The following is an 18,216-nucleotide window of genomic DNA, read 5'->3' on the forward strand; positions in this document are numbered from 1 at the left end:
CTGCTTAACAACTAAAATGTGGAATGGTTGGCCTGGGTTGGCTTGGGACGAGCTGGGACCCAGGGTCAGGTTGCCAGTTCGGTCTGAATCATCGTAGGCCTTGGGTTAAGGCAGGTTCGTGTGGGTTCACGGCCTTGATTAATAATATTATATAGCTCTAGAATCGTGTTTACAAAATAGCTTTGAGCAACTAAGTGTCTTTTAATGCTGTTTACTGCAAACCCTAACCCTTTATATTATAACCCCCCTTGTACTCCCTTGCATTTATTCTGCACTTATGGGTGTGTCTTGTTGAGTACGGTGGTTGTACTCAGTCTTGCTCAATTTTTCCCAAGCCCAGAAGAGGAGCCCCTGGATGATGAAGGCTTTGGTGTCTAGCTCGTGCCTGCCGTCAAGCGCCTGTGGTCGTCGCCCTAGTCTTCCGCTGTTTTTCGTTTGTCTTCTTGTGTGCTGGGTCTTCGCCGCCCATGTAATAAATTAATTAATTACGCTTCCGCTTGTTAAACTCTGAATTGTATCAACTTTTGGTGTACCTTGCCTCCTGGGACAAGGAATAATGCACGCACGTAAGGAACGCCTGTTGGGTTATTTCCGATCGTGACAATGGATTGGAGCGGATTGATGAACCCTAGTTTGGCCGGCGCAGTTTTGCACTGTAGCAGGAAATGGGGAAAATGGCGAGAGTCTCGGCGGGGATGACGAAGAGACGTTTTATTTTACTTCGGTACAATTAGGGTATCGGGAGTGCTAACAAGCCTGGGCCTGCACAGTACTTCAGCCCAATCTTATTTCCAGCGTGGCTCGTTGTGATCCTTAGGGACTTAGGCACTTTTTGCTTTGGCAATTTGTGTTCACAATGGTGTGGCCCAATGCTGTTAAAATCCTTTTTAACGCGATTCAATAATTCTTTGGAATTATTATGACGCACATAAAAAGGTGCCCGACAGAAAGGTGTTATACCGTTTTTGTAAGCTTTATTAGGCTGCAAAAGCTGTTTGGGTTGATTTGAGATGACTGGTTTATTAATAGTCATTCTTTTAGCATGTTATATGCTTATTTTGGTTATGGTAAGGGTCACAGCCTAGGCTATTAGACTCATTAATTACCATGATTTTTTATCAAGTTTGGTGGATCATTTTATGAGATTTTTACTCGGATTCCTATCAAACATGTCTATTTTTGGACCTTTGAGTATTTATCACTCGTCCCTTCTTGTATTACGGTGTCTAGTAGCTAATTACCACTTTTTTACGGTGTCCTATAGCCAATTCACGTTTTTACGGTGCCTTGCGGTTAATTACACATTTTTTTTGAGTTTCCTGTAGCAAATTTTGCCAAAAACTAATGATTTAGAGGATCATATCACGAATCTACAGATTTAGCGATGAAGTTTTTAAGTATCTACACATTTTAGAGTTTATATCCATAACACTATTGAGGTTAGAAAAGTTATAATTTTATGATAAAAATAATGTTATATTTGTAGTTTTCTGATATAATATTTTAAATCTATAATTTTATGATATATATTTTTAAATATAAGTTAATCAAAGTATCTATAGTTTGTGAAATTAACTTTTTTTACGGAAGAAATACATCTCTTAGGAGAGTACATACCCTGATGTGTACTGCCTCTAATCCAAAATATAGTAAGTTTTCAACTAATCTCTAATCTAAAATATATAGTAAGTTTTCAACGGGTGGGATGTATTCTAATACTAAATTTTTTTATGTCATGTTCGTTAAAAAAGTTACTTATTATAAATGGATAGAGTAAGTAACTGGCACGACGTCTGCGGCGGAGCGTTCGTGCGCCATGGCTCGCGCCGGCCGCGATCGCGAGTACCCCTCCCTGCGCACTGCCGTTGGTCCACAGCGCCCATCGCTGGTCCGCTTGTGCCGTGTATTAGTGTAAAGTTTCGTGTCGAGCGATGGCGCGACGGCAGCTGACGCCGAGAGAGTGCGCCTGCATCCTGACGACTGGGACGAAAGTCGACAGCAGCCAGCAGCACGAGCCACCACGCCCACAGCATGCTCACGTGTGGAGTGGAGGCAGCAGCAGTCAAGAGCTTCTCTCGATGAAAAAAAAGAATTAAGGACCTTTTTAATTGCTACCAAAACTTAGCCCTATCAACGTTGGTAGTTTAAATAGTACTTGTGCTTAGTTTGATTGAAACCAATTTATTAGTAATGTCTACGTTAGATTTGACATCAATCTATAACAATCTTTACTAGAATTCATATGTTGGCTTTATATTGGTAGCAAACCAAATAGAATCTTGCCCTAAAAAAATTGATAGTGGCAAAATTTAAACTTATCGTAAAATCTAAACAGTGCGCGTTCTCGTTTTAGTCTAATTGCGCGACGCACCTCCGACCGTCCGATCTCGTTATCTATTCATTTTCAGCTTACGTTATCGCTTTCTCCACTAGTACTTGACTGCAGACAGGGTGACACACCCATGTAGCAGGAAGGACTGAGATAGACATGTATGCCTTTTTTCTCTTCAAATAAAGTTTTCTCTCAAATTACTTATCCGATCTACAATCCAATTATGCTATTGTGTTCGTTACAATTAAATCTTCACAACAAGATCTTACATGATTATATTACGATGAAAAAATATTTATATTTGTAAATTACTTTTATTATATACGTAAGTTACTTTTATTATATATATAAGTTACTTTTAGATTTGACTAAATTACTTCTTAGACATATAATAGTAAATTTAATAAAGTCTAAAAGTAATTTATATATATTATAAAAGTAACTTAAAACAAAATGGGAGTAACATTGTCACGACATTAGAAGTAAATTTATTGTAGGGATATAATATGAATTTATATAGAAAACTTTATTTAATCAGTACAGATCAACACACATAAGTTTAACAAATTTCAAAAGTAAGTTCAATGTTAACTTCAACACACATTGTCGACGGGTGATACCCGTAGACCGGATATAGAGGGTATTGGGGTACGTTGGTACAAGGATCTACGTAGTACGACATCAAACAATCAAAAGACAAGAATTATACTGGTTTAGGCCCCTTGATAGGTAATAGCCCTAATCCAGTTGATATGGGATTATATGGTGGAAAACACAGGTTATAAAGAGAACGATGGAACTTGTCGGATCCGACAAGATCGTAGTCGAGTTGATTCGACTAGCTCTCAATGACTTGGCTCCTCGTAGATTCCGGCTTCGTAGGCTGTGTTGGTTGTAAGATTCGATGATCTATGCCCTCCCCAGGGGGGTCCCTTTTATATCACAGATCTAGAGGTCTCCAAGTAGAACTCGGAGATATCAGATCCAATACGATACGCCAACGACCCAGTTCTGTACGAGAAGGACTCTTCCCATCTGTAGATTTCGTGAAAGGTTTCCTTAGGATAAGTAGAAAACATCCGCGTGCCCGTGGGTATGCCATGTTGATATGTAACGTATATCGAAGGGTAGAGGGTATGCCTGACCTGTAACCCTGACAGTAGCCCCGACTTTTGCTTAAAATGAACTCGTGCAACCATTTACGACTTCGGGTGTCGAGAACGTTATCATTCCTGGTGCGAGGACCGCGGAGATAGAACGTAATCGAGCATGCCGTTTGAAGCCCAACGGTCACGAGTGAATTTTGAACTGAAGTCCATAAAACTGCCGCGCGTAACGGGCCCAGTGATTTCCGGCGGGGATCTCTCTCCGTTCCTTGGAATTCGCACCGTCGGTAGTGCGCTTATTTAAAGGAACTTTGGGAGCTCATTTTGAAGTCTGCCAACCTTGTTGAACACACACCGCCTGCCAGCGCTCCTTGCCTTCTCCACCGCCACCAGAAACCCTAGTTCGCCAACCCAGGCTTGTTTTCCGGCGATCTTGGCACAGCAATGGATCTCGGCAAGTCGTCTTCCACCGGCGCGACGTTGAAGAACCTTCAGGAGGACGGTGCCCTTCCCGGCCGTGAAGACATGGAGAGAGAAGTAGGAGGTACTGATCCTCAGCCCCTCTTGGGTCGCATGGTTGCGATCGAAGATTACGTTTTCTGCGGTTTTCTTCCTCCATCTTCCGAGTTTCTTCTCCTGATGTTGAATTTCTATGGTCTTTCTCTTCTCCATTTGAATCCTAATTCCATCCCCTTTCTTAGTATATTTGTTCATCTCTGTGAGGCCGAGCCTTTTCTCGATCTCTTCTGTTTCTACTATGAACTGCGTTGGATGGAATCCAATAGGGTGTCTGGTTGCGTCGGGTTCCAACTTCGTGATGGCATGAAATCGCGTTATATCCCCTTCCAGTGTCCTTCTTCCCGCAGTAAGTGGCGGAATAAGTGGTTCTATCTTGAGATGAAGGACTCAAACCCTGTCTTCGTTGTTCCCGAGGATCAACCGGACAAGATTCCGGCCTGGACCGCCAAGCCCCCTTTGACCCCCTCTCTTCAGTCGTTTATCGACATCATCGATGATCTCCGAGAACGGGGCTTGTCGGGATATGAAGTCGCTGCAGACTTCGTCGGTAGGCGGATCCAGCCGCTCCAGGCTCGGGCCCATCCAGCCTATAACTATTTCGGGCCGGATGACGCAACCTGGGTTTCTCCTCGGGGTATCTTTCTCGTATTCATCTTGGCGTGCTTGTACTTGTGTTCCTCTTGACTTATCAAAAGCCAGTTCTCGTTTAACAGGTCTGAGCAGCGAAGCTATAGAGCGGCGCGTCGGTCAAGTGATGATCAGCGGTCCAACGACGGCTAGCGACATGCCCGTGCCTCTTTGTGAAAAGGGGGCGGCGGAACGCGATGAAGCCATCAACGTAAGTATATTTGATAAGCATCCCGTATTCTCCTTTCGAAATCACCTTATGACCTGATTAAGCGTAGGCCCTTCCTTTGATTGACATCATCGGGCCACTCGCGGACCATCAGGTGGCGACATCTCTAAAGGAGAAGGTTGTCAAGGAGGCATCTGATGCGGCCACCACTAGCGGTGGCAATGTCTCGACCAAGCCGAGGAAATTCTCGTCTGTACTCGGACATCGTCGCAAGGCAGCGACCCCCTCGGTAACTTTATCTCGTCATTAGATCATGCGGCAAGGAGGGTTTTTCCTTACTCTGTATTGATTGTCTTTCAGGCCTCGGACGCGTCTCCTCCACCCCCACGACGACAACGTATTGTGACGATCGGCGAGAAGTAAGTAGATAGATTCTTGAATCTCCGTGCTTCTCATTCGAGCAGTGTCTAACCCAAGGTTGTCCGTAGGGAAGCGCGGGCGAAGGCTGCCCGAGCTAAGTCTGGGGGAGCTTCCAGCGCGTCACCTGCCACAGCGTCGACAGATGTCGTGCCCGCAACCCGGAGCCGGGAGGCGATGCCTAGCGGCCCCGTCAGCGATCCTGCGGGAGGTCGTGGTCTGCCAGCTGCCGTCCTCACCTGGGAGGAGCTCCAAATCGAGATTGGGCGCCTCCTCGAAGCTGGTGCTCGCGGCATCGGCCGCGAGATTGCGGAGGCGAGGTCGGAGGCGGTGACGGAGAACGTGCGTGCTGATCGACTGGTGCGCGAGTTGGCTAAAGCCCGTGAAGACCTCACAAAAATGAGGGAGCTGGTGGCTGGCAACGAGCGACAACGGAATGGGCTCGAGGACCGCATGTCGGAACTCGAGAACAACCTGTCCGAGATCCAGGGCTTGTTGCGGATCACCTACACTGGACTCCACCAACTCGCCAGGGAGTGCGGCATCAAGTCCACAATCCCGGTGAATCCTGATGAGTTCTCATTGTCCTCCTCTCTCGCGGAACTGGCAACGGCGATGGGGGAGATCCCCTCCAAGCATGCAGCCAGGATCGCGGAGGAGACGTCGAACGGGATCTACACCGGGGTGTGTCATGTCCTCGCGTGTGTAAGGTTGTCGCGTCCTGAACTCGATCTGCGCGAGATCTTGGATCAGGGGGTGGCAAGTGACATGCGTAAGGAGGTGATGGAAGAAGTCGGTGATCTGGGGGAGTCTGTTCTCCCCCTTTTTGAGGAGTAGGACTTCTTGTATTTGTTAGATAATGTGTAAAAATTGAACTCTGACCGCCCTCGTGCGTGCAATTGCCATCCTTGTTTAGTTTTGTATGTTGATCTTGGAAACTTTTGTCCATTGTAGAGATGCTGATGACGAGGATGTCCAGTAGCGTGGGCAACCCGGGTCACTGGCGATAATTCCGGTACTCGAGCTTGGACCACACATCTCACCTGACAATGTGGAACAAACCCTTGATGCGGAGACGATGACTGCCTCAAGTGAGTAGCCCCTTCATCTCTTAATGCCCTCCTGATTAGGTCGTCCATGTTCCGAAAGAGGTATCCAGCGTGTCTTGATGGCTGTCACGTTTAGCAGATCTCGAGGATGCCCTTGCAAGCCAAGATCGTCGTATCCAATACTGGAAGACGAAGTTTGAAGTGGCGGAACTCGAGAGAACCATGCTGGCCGTGAAGAAAGAGCAGGCTGTGGAAACGCTCCGAGGTCGCGAGGTGTGGTTTAACTCGTACTTGAAGAGTTGCTGTGCCTCCATGGCGAGAGTATGCAGGGAACTTCGAGTAGTCCGCGGTGATCCCGAGGAATCGGCGGCCGGGTACATCTCGTGGCTGAACGGAGCCTGTGCCCAACTCGATGGCATCGGCAAGCGTATCGACGAGGCCTTGAAACAGGAGTGTCGTCGAGCGAGCCGATACGCCGGAGGACACGTGTTGGCTTGCCTACGAGTCACCGCCCGCGCCTGGACCTTGAATTTCACCGCGAAGGTTTTGCTCGTTCTCGGAGAAATCCGGCGGTGATAGACCATCTAGCGAGGTCGATGTCGCCGTTGGCCGAGAATATCTTCCAGTCTATGGACTGGCGTTAGCCTTCTTGGTAGTACTCGTACCCTGCGACAATATCTAAGGGAAAGGTGTAAAGCAGCGAGAGATTTATGTAAAAATTGTAAGAAGTACTTTGTGAATAAAGAAATCTATCTTTAACAAATGTTTCTTACTCTAGATGTCGTGTGTAAGAGTGTGTTCTCAGTTAACGACTTTAGTCAGCCGTTTGAGTCGTACACTCTCCCTAGCCCCCAGCCTTGTCGTCGGAGGAATTTTCTTGGAGGATAAGGCTCTTGGACTCTTGACCTGCCTTGGTTGAATAAGCTCTTATCCTAACCCCCAGCCGTGAAGTTGGAAAATTGATTTCCGATTTCACGACTTGGTTAATACGCACGGCGAGAACTCTTACACGACCAGATCTTACATGGTCTTTCGTCTCTACAGGATCTGACAAGGCCTTATCGGCTCTGGGCGTCCCCAGTCGAAGATCCCTTAGGTTCCTCGGAGGCCTTATCGAGACGGCGTAAAGGGACATAAGGACAGGTTTCAACGCTAGGTGTCATCAGGGTAAGGGATCATCGGGTGAAAACACTTTGATTGTGATATGGGGCCTAGAAATAGGCTTTATTGATACTGTAAGGGTACTTACAGGTACAGTGGTATTGACTCATACATAGAATTTTCGTAGTTGGTCAATGTTCCAAGAATTTGCTAGTTCGCGACCGTTGCCGTCTGCGATTTTGTATGCGCCTGGCCGCAAGACTTGTGTGATCGTGTAAGGTCCTTCCCATTTTGGTGAGAGTTTGTTTCAACCTGCTTGGGCTTGAACTCGTCGGAGGACATAGTTGCCGATCGAAAGTATGCGTGCTCGGATGCGCTTCTCGTGATAACGGCGGAGGGACTGTTGTTAGCTGGCTGCTCGGACGACAACTCGCTCACGATGCTCCTCGAGAAGATTTACATCGATGTCTCACTGTTCCTCCTGGTTCTCGTCGGAGTACTTCTGTACTCGTGTACTCTGATGTTGTAGCTCGCAGTGGAGCATGGCCTCGGAGCCGTACACGAGGAAGAAGGGTGTTTCCTTATTGGACGTTATCGGTGTGGAGCGTACGGCCCATAGTATTGATGGGAGTTCTTCAACCCACTTTTTGTCTTGTGACATGAGCCTGTCGTAGATGCGGGTTTTTATCTCTTGTAGTACTATGCCGTTTGCCCTTTCGACTTGTCCGTTGCATTGAGGGTGAGAGACCGAGGCGAAACATATTTTGACTCCCAACCCGATGCAGTAATCTTGGAAGTCGGCGCTGATGAATTGGGAGCCGTTGTCGGTTATGATGCGGTGCGGTAGTCCGTATCTGCAGATTATCCATTTCATGAATTTGATGGCGTTGTCGGCCCTGATTTCCCCCGTGGGCACTGCTTCTATCCATTTTGTGAATTTGTCGATTGCCACGAATAGGAACCTGTAGCCGCCCTGTCCTCATGGGAAAGGCCCGAGTACATCTAGCCCCCAGCATGAGAACGGTCAAGTGAGAGGGATAGTTTGGAGCGCTTGCGCGGGTAGCTTTGTGTGCTTGTTGTGAAATTGATAGGCTTCGCACCGCTGGACCATGTCGCATGCATCTGAGGGCGGTTAGCCAGAAGAATCCTTGTCGAAAAGCTTTCCCGACCAACGTCTGACCGGTGGCGTGTGACCCACAGATGCCTTCATGTATATCAAGGAGGAGGTGTCTGCCGTCGTCGGACGAAACGCATTTGAGAAGTACCCCGAGCTGATGTCGGTGGTGTTCGGGCCAACTTCGCCGCTAACTTCTTTCACCGATGGCTTCGTCAGGATATCGAGAAAGGTGCCGGGCTTGAGCGGTTCTCATCTGGACGCGCGTCGTGCTAGGTCGTCTGGCTCGACGTTGTCCTTGCGATAGACGTGTCGGACCTCGATCCCATCAAACCTCTTTTCTAGTTTCCTGACTTCTGTGAGATACTTGGATAACTCAAGGTTAGAGCATTTATAGTCTTTGTGCACCTGGTTCGCGACTAGCTCGGAGTCCCCTTTGACGATTAGTCGCTTGGCCCCAAGTGCGGCTGCAGCTCGTATCCCGGCGAGTAGTCCTTCATATTCTGCAGTATTATTGGTTGCCCCGAAGTTGAGGTGGATTGCGTGCTTGAATTGATCTCCGGAGGGAGATGTCAAGATAAATCCTGCCCCTGCTCCTTGGCTGTTGAGTGCACCATCGAACGCCATTGTCCACGTTTCGTTGTCGATTTGGTTGTCTAACTTGTGGTCGGGCATAGTCCAATCGGCTACGAAGTCGGCGAGTACCTGGGACTTAATGGCTGTTCGTGGCACAAAGTGGACATCAAACTGGCTTAGCTCGACTACCCATTTTGCAATGCGGCCGACAACGTCTTTGTTTCTCACGACTTCACCGAGGGGGAAGGAGGAGACAACTGTAACTCTGTGGACTTGAAAGTAGTGGCGTAGCTTTCTTGATGTCATGATTACTGCATAGAGCATCTTTTGAATCTGCGGATATCTTGTCTTTGCGTCATGGAGAGCTTCGCTGACGTAGTAGACTGGTCGTTGTATTTTCTCTCTCTCGACAACAATGACGGTGCTAACGGAATACGGCGTGGCGGCAATATAAAGAAATAATTCTTCATTAGGTTAGGGAGCAACTAGTACAGGGGGGTTTGATAGGTAGTGCTTGAGTGCAATAAATGCCTCTTCGGCTTCCTGTGTCCCTATAAATTTGTCTTGTTTCTTCAATAGAGCGAAGAAAGGTTGTGCTCGTTCTCCCATCCTAGCGACGAATCTGTTTAGTGCTGCCATCCTAGCTTTTGTACCTCCTTGAGTCTCGTGGGCGACTTCATGTTCTCGATTGCTTTAATCTTCTCGGGATTTGCCTCTATTCCTCTGCCAGAGACAAGGAATCCGAGTAGCTTGCCCGACGGTACTCCGAACGTGCACTTCTCAGGATTGAGCATGAGGCGATATCGTCGGAGGTTGTCGAACGTTTCCCGCAGATCATCAATCAATGAGTCGCTTGTCTTTGTTTTGACAATGATGTCGTCAACGTAAGCCTCGACATTGTTGCCAAGCTGGTTGCTAAGTGCGCCCTGGACCATGCGCTGGAAAGTATTCCCGGCGGTTATCAGTCCGAACGGCATCTTAACATAGCAAAATACCCCGAACGGCGTGATGAATGCAATCTTCTCTTCGTCCTCTTTTGCCATGCTGATTTGGTGGTAGCCAGAGTAAGCGTCGAGGAAGCTCAATAGCTCGTAACCGGCTGTTGAATCCACCAATTGATCTATTCGAGGGAGAGGAAAGTGATCCTTGGGACACGCCTTGTTGAGGTCGGTGAAGTCGACACACATTCTCCATTTTCCGTTGGCCTTCCGCACCATGACTGGATTGGCTAGCCACTCTGGATGAAGTACTTCTCTGATGAAGCCAGCTTTGAGAAGTTTGTCGAGCTCTTCTCGTATGGCTTGTTTCCGGTCTGGTGCAAATCTCCGCAGTCTTTGCTTTACTGGCTTGGCATCGGGTCGCACCATTAGTTTGTGCTCAATCACCTCCCTGGGGACCCCCGGCATGTCAGACGGCTGCCAAGCGAACACATCGGCATTATCGCGGAGGAAGGTGACGAGCGCGAGTTCCTATTTCTCGTTTAGTGTCGCCCCGATCTTGACAGTCTTGTCGGGGTTGGCACTAGAGAGTGGAACGATCTTGATGGCGCCATCCGGCTTCGGCGTCTTATTTGTATTGCTCACTTTCTTGGGTGGCTCAGTCGTGGCGGGTGGGCTGGTCATTTGCTCGACCATGTCGAGGCTCCGCTTGTCGCACTGCACCGCCAGCTTTGCGTTCCCCTGAATAGTGATTGTTCCCTTCGGTCCCGGCATCTTGAGCACTTGATACGCGTAGTGAGATGCGGCCATGAACTTCGCAAGTGCAGTTCTCCCGATGATGGCGTTGTAAGCTGTATCGAATTCAGCGATATCAAAGGTGATCTGCTCTGTTCGGAAGTTGTTGGCTTGGCCGAAAGTCACAGGTAACGTAATCTTGCCCAAAGGTCTGGACGATGATTGGGGAGTAATTCCATGGAAGGGTTGATCGGTTGGTGTTAACTCATTTTGCGGAATTCCCATTGCGTCCAGAGTGCTGGCGAAAAGAAGATTGATCGAGCTGCCACCGTCGATGAGAACTCGCGCTACCTTGATGTTCCGAATAGTGGGTTCGACCACGATCGGATATCGTCCTGGGATAACGGCGGTCTTGGGGTGGTCTTCTTCCGAGAACTCTATTTTCTCCTCAGACCACTTCATCTTGGGTGCAGCCCCCTACCACTTCACGTTCCACTTTCTTATATTCTCGCTTGGAGGAGTACGTTGTGGAGCCGCCGAAAATGTGTGAGACGTGGAGGTCAGAGTCTGGATACGCAGAATCCGATTCGTGAGGAGCCGTCTCTTCATTCTTCTCGACAACGCGTACTCGTTTGCCTTTTTCAAACGCCATGTGCTTCTCGAGCGACTTTTTGAAAACAAGGCAATCTTCCAGAGAATGTCTGTCCGTCTTGTGTATGGGGCACCAAGATTTCTTTGTGTCGCTGCCTTGTGGGTCTGGGCACTTGGGGGGGTTCGCGTATTCTGCTGCGAGGACTTCCGCTTGAGCTTTCCTTTTCCCGTTTTTGTGATTTTTCTTCTTGCTTGACTCATATGCGTCTGTGGCTGATTTCTTTTCTCCCCCGGTCTTCGGCTTGTCGTTCTTGCGTCTTAGCGCATCGTCCACATGGGCGCATCGCTCAACGATCTCGAATAGCCTCCGAGTGGTTGTGATGGGTCTTGTCACCAATTCCTGGGTAGTGTAACGATCTCTGACACCGGATTTGAAGGCACGGATTACAGAAGCGTTAGCGATATCAGGGATTGTGTTTCTGCATTCGTTGAAGCGTCGAACATATTCCCTCAATGATTCACCTGAGTTCTAGGTCGTCTCACCTGAGTTCTAGGTCGTCTTCGATCGCGTGGCGCTTGTACGTTCCTTGAAAATTGGCGACGAATTGTTGCCACAGGTCTGCCCACGAAGAGATTGAAAAGGGAGGAAGATGCATCAGCCATGAACGTGCAGAACCCTTCAACGCGGTTGGTAAATAGTTCGCTAGCGCGTTGTCGTCTGCTCCGGCAGCATAGAGTACTGTGGAGTAGACTTGAAGGAATTCTTCTGGGTCGGTTGTCATGGTTATGGATACCACATACCTAATAGTAGTTGACTAAATCTCGGCAGGATCCACCACATACCATGTCCTATACGGAAACTGACTTCAGATATTGAGGGAGTTCCGGATAAGGAAAGACAACCAGAGTTCTACATGGAAACGACAAGTACTACTCGGATTGTATCCATATTGGTTTCCCTAGTTCTACTTGGACAAGGGGACACCTATGGGTATAAATACAAGCCCCCCTAGGAAGACAGGGGACAGACACTCACCAAGAGACGATCAACACGATCACCACGATCGGGACGACCACCTCATCAACACCTAACACGATCAACATACAAGCCAATATACGCCAAGACATGCTGCCGGATATCGACTTCAGGGATAGGCATGAATATTCCCCTACGGTGTCTCCGGATACCGTCAGGAGATACGAAAGCGCTAACTCTGATCTCGCCGGGCACAGATCTGAGGAGGAAGACTACCCTGTTGTCGACTACGAGTTATACCTTTAGACCAACATGTCGACAACAGTTAGATAGGCTGCCCACATATTGTACTGGTGTGATTATAGTGAATAAAAGCAACTCCGGCTCCGGCCAACAGGATGTAGGGTTATTACCTGACCACTCGGGGGCCCAAACCTGTATAAAAATCCCTGTCTCCATCTCTTTTACCTCAGTCTCGCATATATCCTAGCACCGACGATCCCCATACTATGCAAATAGCAGAATGACGACATCAAACGTCGACAGTGGCGCGCCAGGTAGGGGGATTTTGGTGCTCTAGGATTTCGACGAGATTGGTTCAAAAGACGGATTCTCCGACAACAAGCTACTCGACGACTTCGGCTGTGGAGATCTAACCCGGTCAGAGCATGTCTTCCGACAAGATCGGAACCATCATTGTCAAATTTTCGATCTGGCGAGATCGATCAATCTTCATCAAGACGTGGCCACCATGGAGGATGGCAAATCGGTATTGCCGCCCGCGCGACTTCAGCCCAGATCCAACACGGCATCGATTCCCACAACCAAAATCGCTCGACGCAGGCTGCACATGATTCATCCGAGAACAAGTGCCGCTGTGTCACTGACGTGTCGTGTTCTACCCGGAGTTGGTCAACCGAGCACGCTTGCCTAACCATGTCACGTACACATGCCTAGACACGTGTATGCATGTGACAGGTTACACTGCTCTACGACCAAACCAATAAGATACATCAAAGTCTACTGCATGCGCATATATATATATATATATATATATATATATATCTTCTGTAGATAGTATATCGGGCATGCAAATCAAGGTAATTAGTAGGTTAATTAACTTAATTGATCTACTAATTTTGTAGATACATCCGGCATGTATCTACAAAGGTACGCAATATTTTCTATGCAATTTATCGTACCTATCCAGATTATACAGCATTATCAGATCTATAATTTATTATGTTTACCTAGAGCATGTTTCTTATACAATATCCGTTGTGCGAGTACTTCCGACGATAGGCCAACTACGGTCTAACGCTGGGGGCTCGCTCTGTTTTCTTCTGTATAAATCATGCTTCTTTACGATTTACATAATGCCTGATATTTACATCTACTCGTTATCTCCTGATAATACTAGAAGCTCCATGCAGTTTTTTGAGTACATACTCGATATTTTCTGCTATATATCTTGCCTTCTAGAAAATATTTTTCAGGAACAGCACTCGAGTAGGTTATGGTAGAGTACACTCCATTATCGAGAACATTCTCGACATATGCGGAGCTATCGCACCCAACCTACCAACAAAGACCGACGACCTATCTCATAACACCGGCCATGCTGGACTACTCGAGAAAAGGTTGTTAACGGATAATTCCTCGCGAACGTCGTCGGCTTGATCAACCGACATGATTGCGAACAGACATCCGGATATGCTATAAGTTGAGTACATGAGTCATGCTGGCCACATGAAATACACTTGCAATAAACCAACTCTAGCACTTCCATCAGAGGACTATTGGTTCACCGCATCAGTACGCAGCAATCTCTCACACCGCAACTTCCATCGGTGTTTGAGAGATAATTCTACTCGCTCACTGGTTCTCGCACCAGTATGCAGCAATCTCTCACACCGCAGCTTCCATCGGTGTTCAAGAGATAATTCTGCTCGCCCAGCGGTTCTCGCACCAGTACGCAGCAATCTCTCACACCGCAACTTCCATCGGTGTTCGAGAGATAATTCTGCTCGCCCACTGGTTCTCGCACCAGTACGTAGCAATCTCTCACACCGCAACTTCCATCGGTGTTCGAGAGATAATTCCGCTCGCTCACTGGTTCTCGCACCAGTACGCAGCAATCTCTCACACCGCAGCGTCCATTGGTGTTCGAGAGATAATTCCGCTCGCTCACTGGTTCTCGCACCAGTACGCAGCAATCTCACACACCGCAACTTCCATTGGTGTTCGAGAGATAATTCTGCTCGCTCACTGGTTCTCGCACCAGTACGTAGCAATCTCTCGGTACGACTACGACAGCGTAGCGGTCCTCGTACCACGACTCCAAGTGATCGAGGGACACCTACTCACCAGTCCTCAACCAGTTGATCGTAGTGATCTCTCGTACATTTGCTTCAAGTGGTCGAGTTACGGCTACTGCCTGGTCCTCGACCAACGATGTGGCGTTACTCCGGCTACTTCCACTTTCAGTGGTCGAGTTACGGCTACTGCCTGGTCCTCGACCAGCGATGTGGCGTTCCTCCGACTACTTCCACTTTCAGTGGTCAAGTTATGGCTACTGCCTGGTCCTCGACCAGCGATGTGGCGTTCCTCCGACTACTTTCACTTTCAGTGGTCGAGTTACGGCTACTGCCTGGTCCTCGACCAGCGATGTAGCGTTTCTCCGACTACTTCATTCACCAGCGATGTAGCGTTCCTCCGACTACTTCCACTTTCAGTGGTCGAGTTACGGCTACTGCCTGGTCCTCGACCAGCGATGTAGCATTTCTCCTACTATTTCCACTTTAAGTGGTCGAGTTACGACTACTGCCTGGTCCTCGACCAGCGGTGTAGCGATTTGTCCCACTACCTCTACTTCAACGTCGTCGGCTTGATCACCCGACATGATTGCGAACGGACATCCGGATATGCTATGAGTTGGGTACGTGAGTCATGCTGGCCACATGAAATACACTTGCAATAAACCAACTCTAGCACTTCCATCGGTGGACTACTGGTTCACCGCACCACTACGCAGCAATCTCTCACACCGCAACTTCCATCGGTGTTTGAGAGATAATTCTGCTCGCTCACTGGTTCTCGCACCAGTACGTAGCAATCTCTCACACCGTAGCTTCCATCGGTGTTCGAGAGATAATTCTGCTCGCTCACTGGTTCTCGCACCAGTACGCAGCAATCTCTCACACCGCAACTTCCATCGGTGTTGGAGAGATAATTCTGCTCACTCACTGGTTCTCGCACCAGTACACAGCAATCTCTCACACTAGTCCTCAACCAGTTGATCGTAGTGATCTCTCGTACATTTGCTTCAAGTGGTCGAGTTACGGCTACTGCCTGGTCCTCGACCAGCGATGTGGCGTTCCTCCGACTACTTCTACTTTCAGTGGTCGAGTTACGGCTACTGCCTGGTCCTCGACCAGCGATTTAGCGTTACTCCGACAAATTCCACTTTCAGTGGTCGAGTTACGGCTACTGCCTGGTCCTCGACTAGCGATGTAGCATTTCTCCTACTATTTCCTTTTTAAGTGGTCGAGTTACGACTACTGCCTGCTCCCCGACCAGCGGTGTAGCGATTTCTCCCACTACCTCTACTTCAACGTCGTCGGCTTGATCACCCGACATGATTGCGAACGGACATCCGGATATGCTATAAGTTGGGTACGTGAGTCATGCTGGCCACATGAAATACACTTGCAATAAACAAACTCTAGCACTTCCATCGGTGGACTACTGGTTCACCGCACCAGTACGCAGCAATCTCTCACACCGCAACTTCCATCGGTGTTGGAGAGATAATTCTGCTCGCCCACTGGTTCTCGCACCAGTACGTAGCAATCTCTCACACCGCAACTTCCATCGGTGTTCGAGAGATAATTCCGCTCGCTCACTGGTTCTCGCACCAGTACGCAGCAATCTCTCACACCGCAGCTTCCATCGGTGTTCGATAGATAATTCTGCTCGCTCACTGGTTCTCGCACCAGTACGCAGCGATCTCTCACACTAGTCCTCAACCAGTTGATCGTAGCGATCTCTCGTACATTTGCTTCAAGTGGTCGAGTTACGGCTACTGCCTAGTCCTCGACCAGCGATGTGGCGTTCCTCCGACTACTTCTACTTTCAGTGGTCGAGTTACGGCAACTGCCTGGTCCTCGACAAGCGATGTGGCGTTCCTCCGACTACTTCTACTTTCAGTGGTCAAGCAATCTCTCACACCGCAGCTTCCATCGGTGTTCGAGAGATAATTCTGCTCGCTCACTGGTTCTCGCACCAGTACGCAGCAATATCTCGCACTAGTCCTCAACCAGTTGATCGTAGTGATCTCTCGTACATTTGCTTCAAGTGGTCGAGTTATGGCTACTGCCTGGTCCTCGACCAGCGATGTGGCATTCCTCCGACTACTTCTACTTTCAGTGGTCGAGTTACGGCTACTGCCTGGTCCTCAACCAGCGATGTGGCGTTCCTCCGACTACTTCTACTTTCAGTGGTCCAGTTACAGCTACTGCCTCGTCCTCGATCAGCGATGTGGCGTTCCTCCGACTACTTCTACTTTCAGTGGTCAAGTTACGGCTACTGCTTGGTCCTCGACCAGCGATGTGGCATTCCTCCGACTACTTCCACTTTCAGTGGTCGAGTTACGGCTACTGCCTAGTCCTCGACCAGCGATGTAGCGTTTCTCCCACTATTTCCACTTTAAGTGGTCGAGTTACGACTACTGCCTGCTCCTCGACCAGCGGTGTAGCGATTTCTCCCACTACCTCTACTTCAACGTCGTCGGCTTGATCACCCGACATGATTGCGAACAGACATCCGGATATGCTATAAGTTGGGTACGTGAGTCATGCTGGCCACATGAAATACACTTGCAATAAACCAACTCTAGCACTTCCATCGGTGGACTACTGGTTCACCGCACCAGTACGCAGCAATCTCTCACACCGCAACTTCCATCGGTGTTTGAGAGATAATTCTGCTCGCTCACTGGTTCTCGCACCAGTACGCAGCAATCTCTCACACCGCAGCTTCCATCGGTGTTCGAGAGATAATTCTGCTCGCTCACTGGTTCTCGCACCAGTACGCAGCAATATCTCCGACTACTTCCACTTTCAGTGGTCGAGTTACGGCTACTGCCTGGTCCTTGACCAGCGATGTAGTGTTCCTCCAACTACTTCCACTTTAAGTGGTCGAGTTACGGCTACTGCCTGGTCCTCGACCAGCGGTGTAGCGATTTCTCCCACTACCTCTACTTCAACAAAGTTGGTAGCAGGTACACAATATCGCCAAGTGTTTTACCTAGAGATCCCTTACCACGACGACACCTAGCATTGAAACCTATCCTGCTGTCCCTTTACGCCGTCTTGACAAGGCCTCCGAGGAACCTAAGGGATCTTTGGCTTGGGACGCCCAGAGCCGATAAGGCCTTGTCGGATCCTTCAAAGACGAAAGACCATGTAAGATCTGGTCGTGTAAGAGTTCTCGCCATGCGTATTAACCAAGCCGTATAATCGGAAATTGACTTTTCCAACTTCACGGCTGGGGGCTAGGATCAGTGCTTATTCAACCAAGGCAGGTCAAGGGTCCAAGAGCCTTCTCCTCCGAGAACGATTCTCCGATGATAACGTTGGGGGCTAGGGAGAGTGTACAACTCAAACGACTGACCAAAGTTGTGAACTGAGAAAACACTCTTACACAAAACATTGGTCGGTAAATTTAATTCATTTTCAATTTACCATACATATTATAACATGTCACCCTTTGGGCATTCGCTCGAGGGCTATTTCTATTTGATATTCTTTTCTGAGTATTGATTTCAGGAAAATTCTATTCGACATTTACGAAGACTCCATGTCTCTATGGTTCTACACCAAGATCGACTAAAAGCTTCGTCGCAGACTCTACGCCTTCTCGATCACTCGAGAACGGTTGCTGGATCTTGACAAGGAATACGGAAT

This window comes from Oryza sativa, chromosome 7, assembly GCF_034140825.1.
Source record: "Oryza sativa Japonica Group chromosome 7, ASM3414082v1".
Classification (NCBI taxonomy): Eukaryota; Viridiplantae; Streptophyta; class Magnoliopsida; order Poales; family Poaceae; genus Oryza; species Oryza sativa.